General features: G+C 43.1%; 1 pseudogene; it reads right to left on the bottom strand.

Moving 5' to 3' along the window:
* LOC102181559 lies at positions 270-2,103 on the bottom strand (annotated as a pseudogene).

Here is a 6,382-nt window from a genome sequence, read left to right as displayed (position 1 = left end):
TTTGGAAAAGTACAGGAAGATGCAGGTGAAGAATAATGATCATTCATAATTTCATTTCCCAGAGGCAGCTACCATTAACATTTTAGTTTAATTTCAGGGTTTTTTCCTAAGCATTTTTATTGGCATCTGGAATCAAATAATAAGATATATATATATATATATATATTGTTTTCTCTATGTAACATGATATATTGAAAAGTTCTTATGAACTTTTATACAAATAGATAATTGAAAAATCATAAAATGTAAATTAAACTCATCCTGCCACCTAGATATACACAATTTTTGTTCTGTGTACTCCCAAGCTTTCTTTTTTTCAAGCTTCAGTAACTTTTATTTTCATGGGTGACAGAATCCCTGCCACCAGGGGCAAGAAGAAGTGGGAGCTGAGGACCAACTGTTAGGTTCTGTGCCCAAGACACAGGCTGCTGCCTGACGCCTACTCTTCATACAATCATTGACAGCAAGCCCCTCATAGGAGGCTCTGGTCAGAGTCAAAGGCAGCTTCTGAGCAGCCAGGAATTGGGTTCAGTTCAGTTCAGTCGCTCAGTCATGTCCAACTCTTTGAGACCCTATGAATTGCAGCACACCAGGCCTCCCTGTCCATCACCAACTCCCGGAGTTCACTCAGACTCACGTCCATCGGATCAATGATGCCATCCAGCCATCTCATCCTCTGTGGTCCCCTTCTCCTCCTGCCCCCAATCCCTCCCAGCATCAGAGTCTTTTCCAATGAGTCAACTCTTCGCATGAGGTGGCCAAAGTCCTGGAGTTTAAGCTTTAGCATCATTGCTTCCAAAGAAATCCCAGGGCTGATCTCCTTCAGAATGGACTGGTTGGATAGCTGACTCCAATTTTTGCTAGTGGCCTAATGTATACTGGGAGATAGACTTCTGGTGTAGATGGACCAAGCAGTGACTTGGTGGCTCATTCAGTCCTAATTGAGTGGCAGCAGCTTTGTCTGCCTCCTGTTGGAACAGTTCCTGAGATAAGACAGCCCCTGGCTTCTAGTGTCTGTAACCAGGAACCTCCCCTCATCACAGTCACTCTGAGGCCAGGGGGGCTCCCATTCTGCTCAGGGAAAGCAACGGAGTCATACTCAATTTCCAGGATGACTGGGTCTTCTGAGGATGGCACCAAATGTCCAACTCCCCGGACAGGCAGATGAGCTCCTTGGTACTGCCGATTCACCACAGCCACAGTCACAGCAGTGATGGTACTCAGGGCATAGGCCAGAGGTACAGCCTCAGCAGAGAGCAGCTTGCTGAGCACTGAAGCTGAAATGGCACTAATAATGTGGTCCGCCTCCAGGCTGCTGTCCTCTAGAGACCTTCCAGCGCCCTTCTGCCTGGAGACTGAGCCCACAGACTGGCTGGCCTTGGAGAACGCGGACTCCCCTACTAGTCAGGTGGGCCTTGAGGGCCTGGGGCAACGTCTTCAGCCCTCCACAGAGTGACCACTGGCACCAGCACTCAGCCCAAGCTTGGCGAATAAGCTGAACCCAGCTGTGGGCCCCACCCTGCCCCCAGCAGCAGCCCCAGTTATATGGAATGATGGGTTTGCTCAGCTTGGAAGAGACTGAGAAAGCAGGACCTGATGCTGAGCTCACAGCTGTGAGCTCAAACACTCCATGGCAAGAGACGCCACCTCAGAAGCAGGGTGCGCTGGGCAAGACTGTGCACAGTCTCATCAGGGTCTTTGCCACGAGGGGTGGTTAAATCCCTCAGCCCAGCCCGGAACAGAGGTTTGGAGAAGGGAGGTGAAGGGCAGAGGAGCCCCCTGATGCCAGAGGGCAAGGCATGCAGAGCACCACCTACACACGGGAACCTGTTCTGGGCAGCTGGATGACCTCCCGGGAAGGCAACACTTCTGAGTTCAAGCCAAGCTCAGAAACCAGGCTCCCAGGGCTGCCCACAGGCCAAATTCCTTGAGGTCCAAGTTCAAAAATTACACTGTCTGGCCCTCGTACTGAGCGGATCCAGCCTCCCAGGCACTCACTGCCCTCCACCAAGACCACCTGGTGGGACAGGGGGCCCAGATCAGGTAGTAACTCGCAGCCAAGCCGCTGATCCTTCTGCCCAGCACAACCATGGTCCAGCCCATGAAGAAAGCTGTGGGTGAAGAGGCACCATGAGGAGAACGAGAAAAATGAGGTGAAAGGAGAAGGTCGAGGTCTCAGCGCATCACCCCACTGGCGTTCCTCCCCACTGGGGAGGTGGATAAGGGCCACACACATGCTATCTGCTCGCACAGGGCTCAGGGATCCAACTGGACACCTGTATTCTGAAGCTCTTTCCTTCCCACTCCTCTCAAGCTATTTTTAATAGTGAAATTAAACAGAACCTTCTAACCAGTTTCTTAAAAATAGATCATAACCAAACCAGGTATCTGTACATTTTCTGTTATTAAAAAACAAATTAAAATGTTTAAGGCACATCTTTGCTTATATTGGACACTTTCCCAATTATTTCCTCAGGAGAAACATCTAGAGGTGAAATGGTTCCATCAAATTGTAGTAACATTTTTAATACTATATCCAAGACTTCTGAAAGGCTGTACAAATGCGTAGTTGTACTGAAAGTACAACTAGGCGTTAGGTACTGAAAGTACCTAAGAATGTTTGTTTCACAAGTGGCAATTTTGAATATTTCTATTACATTTAGTTTTGTAATTTAGTAGGAAAAAGCCTTTATTGTCTTAAATTGCATGCCTTTGATTACTATCAAGTCTAAATATTTTCACAGAATTACTATATTTTCTTCTATTTCTATACTTTACATATTTTTATTGATATGCTTATTCATTATAACCATTTAAAATGTGAGTCAACCTTCCTTCTTTATCATTTATGCTTTTAATACACTCATAATCATTTTTCTCATCTAATTGAATTGGCTAATATTAAAGAGTAAAGTTAAATAGTAATTAATGCCAGAAGGGTTTTTTTTTTTCACCTTTTCGTACAGTTCATGGGGTTCTCAAGGCAAGAATACTGAAGTGGTTTGCCATTGTCTTCTCCAGTGGACCACATTCTAGCAGTCATGAATGGATGTGAGAGTTGGACCATAAAGAAAGCCGAGTGCCAAAGAATTGATGCTTTTGAACTGTGGTGTCAGAGAGGACTCTTGAGAGTCCCTTGGACTGCAAGGAGATCCAACCAGTCAATCATAAAGGAGATAAGTCCTGAATATTCATTGGAAGGAGTGATGCTGAAGCTGAAATTCCAATACTTTGGCTACCTGACACAAAGAGCTGACTCATTAGGAAAGATCCTGATGCTGGGACAGACTGAAGGGGATGACAGAGGATGAGATGGCTGGATGACATCACCAGCTCAATGGACATGAGTTTGAGCAAGGTTCCAGAGTTGGTGATGGACAGGGAAGACTAATGTGCTGCAGTCCATGGGGTCACAAAGAGTCAGTCATGACTGAGCAACTGAACTGAACAGAAGCTTTGCTCTTATCGTGGTTTTAATGAGACGAAATCTAGTCTTTCAACAACTAAACATGCCTGATAGTTTGAGATTATTTTTTACATATCAATTTCATCTAATCCTATTTCACTAAACTTATTTTTTTTAATCAGGATGTGTTTCAAATTTCAAATGCCTTTTTAGCATCTATCAATATATTTTTTATTGATAATGTAAAAAGCAATTAACTACTTTTTCTAATATTGAATCTCACTGCGTTCTTGAAATTCATCCTCCTTGGCACCTAATGTTTGAGTCTGTTCAATCTGTTATGTTCTCATTTTCAAAAATACCAGTTGTGCATATTTTAGACCTCCCTTATTTACCTTTTATATCTATAATAAATCATAGAATGACCCCTGTTTGTTTCCAAGGCAAACCCTTCAACATGACAGTAATCCAAATCTATGCCCCAAACACTAATGTCAAAGAAGCTGAAGTTAAATGGTTCTATGAAGACCTATAAGACCTTCCAGAACTAACACCTAAAAAAGATGTCCTTTTCATCATAGGGGACTAGAATGCAAAAGTAGGAAGTTAAGAGATACCTGGAGTAACAGGGAAGTTTGGCCTTGGAGTACAAAATGAAGCAGGGCAAAGGATAACAGAGTTTTGCCAAGAGAACGCACTGGTCCTAGCAAACACCCTCTTCCAACAACGCAAGAGAAGACTCTACACATGGACATCATCAGATAGTCAATACCAAAATCAGACTGATTATTTTCTTTGAGCCTAAGATGGACAAGCTATATATTGTCAGCAAAAATAAGACCAGGAGCTGACTGTGGCTCAGATCATGAACTCCCTATTGCAAAATCCAGACTTAAATTGAAGTAGGGAAAACCACTAGACCATTCAGGTATAATCCAAATCAACTCCCTTATGATTATACAGTGGAAGTGACAAATAAATTAAAGGGATTAGACCTGACAGAGTGCCTGAAGAACTATGGATGGAAGTTTGTAACATCATACAGCAGGCAGTGATCAAAATCAGCACCAAGAAAAAAGAAATGCAAAAAGGCAAAATGGTTGTCTGAGGAGTCCTTACAAATAGCTGAGAATAGAAGAGAAGCAAAAGCAATGAAGAAAAAGAAAGATATACCCATCTAAATGCAGAGTTCCAAAGAATAGCAAGAAGAAATATGAAATCCTTCCTAAGTGATCAATACAAAGAAATAGAGAAAAACAATACAATGGGAAAGACTAGAGATCTCTTCAAGAAAATTAGAGATACCATGGGAACATTTCATGCTTCCCTTGTGGCTCAGCTGGTAAAGACTACACCGCAGTGTGGGAAACCTGGATTCAATCCCTGGGTTGGGAAGATCCCGTGGAGAAGGGAATGATACCCACTCTAGTTATCTGGGCTGAAGAATTCCATGGACAGAATAATCCATGAGGTCACAGAGTTGGACATGACTGAACGACTTTCACTTCACTTCACTTCAAGGGAACATTCATGCAAAGATGGGCCCAAGAAGAGACAGAAACAGTATGGACCTACAGAAACAGAAGAGATTAAGAAGAAGTGGTAAGACTGCACAGAAGAACTATACAGGAAAAAAAAAATCCTAATGACCCAGATACCCATGATGGTGTGATCATCACCTAGACCCAGAAATCTTGGAGTGTGAAGTGGACCTTAGGAAGTATCACTACAAACAAAGCTAGTGGAGGTGATGGAATTCCAGCTGAGCTATTTCAGATCCTAAAAGATGATGCTGTGAAAGTTTTGTACTCAATATGCCACAAATCTGGAAGACTCAGCAGTGGTCACAGGACTAGAAAAGGTCAGATTTCATTCCAATCCCAAAGAAGGGAAATTTCAAAGAATGTTCAAACTAACACACAATTTCACATGCTAGCAAAGTAATGCTCAAAATTCTCCAAGCTAAGCTTCCAGAGTAAGTGAACCAAAAACTTCCAGATCTTCAAGCTGGATTTAGAAAAGGCAGGGGAACCAGATATCTAATTGCTAACATCTGTTTGATCATAGAAAAAGCAAGAGAATTCCAGAAAAACATCTCCTTCTTCTTCCCTGACTATGCTAAAGCCTTTGACTGTGTGGATCACAACAAGCTGTGGAAAATTCTTAAAGAGATGGGAATACCAGACTACCTGGCCTGCCTCCTGAGAAACTTGTATGCAGGTCAAGAAGCAAACATTAGAATCTGACATGGAACAAAAGACTGGTTCCAAATTGGGAAAGGAGTACATCAAGGCTGCACATTGTCACCCTGCTTATTTAACTTCTATCAGAGTACATCATGAGAAATGCCAGGGGGGATGAATCACTAGCTGGAATCAAGATTGCCCAGAGAAACATCAATAATCTCAGATATGCAGATGACACCACCCTTATGGCAGAAAGCAAAGAGGAACTAAAGAGCCTCTTGATGAAGGTGAAAGAAGAGAGTGAAAAAACTGGCTTGAAACTCAACATACAAAAAATGAAAATCTTGGCATCTGGTCCCATCACTTCATGGCAAATAGATGGGGAAACAATGGAAACAGTGAGACACTTTATTTTGGGAGGGCTCCAAAATCACTGCAGATGGTGACTGCAACCATGAAATTAAGACACTTGCTTCTTGGAAGAAAAGCTATGAGAAACCTAGACAGCATATTAAAAAGCAGAGATATCACTTTGCTGACAAAGGTCCACACAGTCAAAGCTGTGGTTTTTCCAGCAGTCATGTATGGATGTGAGAGTTGGACCATAAAGAAAACTGAAAGTGAAAGTTGCTCAGTCCTGTCCAGCTCTTTGTGACCCCATGGACTATACCCCATGGACTATTCTCTAGGCCAGAATACTGGAGTAGGTAGCCTTTCCCCTCTCAGGGGATCTTCCCAACCCAGGGATTGAACCCAGGTCTCCCACATTGCAGGCAGATTCTTTACCATC

This window comes from Capra hircus, chromosome 26 (genome assembly GCF_001704415.2).
Source record: "Capra hircus breed San Clemente chromosome 26, ASM170441v1, whole genome shotgun sequence".
Lineage (NCBI taxonomy): Eukaryota > Metazoa > Chordata > Mammalia > Artiodactyla > Bovidae > Capra > Capra hircus.
Note: the sequence above shows the minus strand (reverse complement) of the source record. Positions and strands in the feature narration are given on the sequence as shown.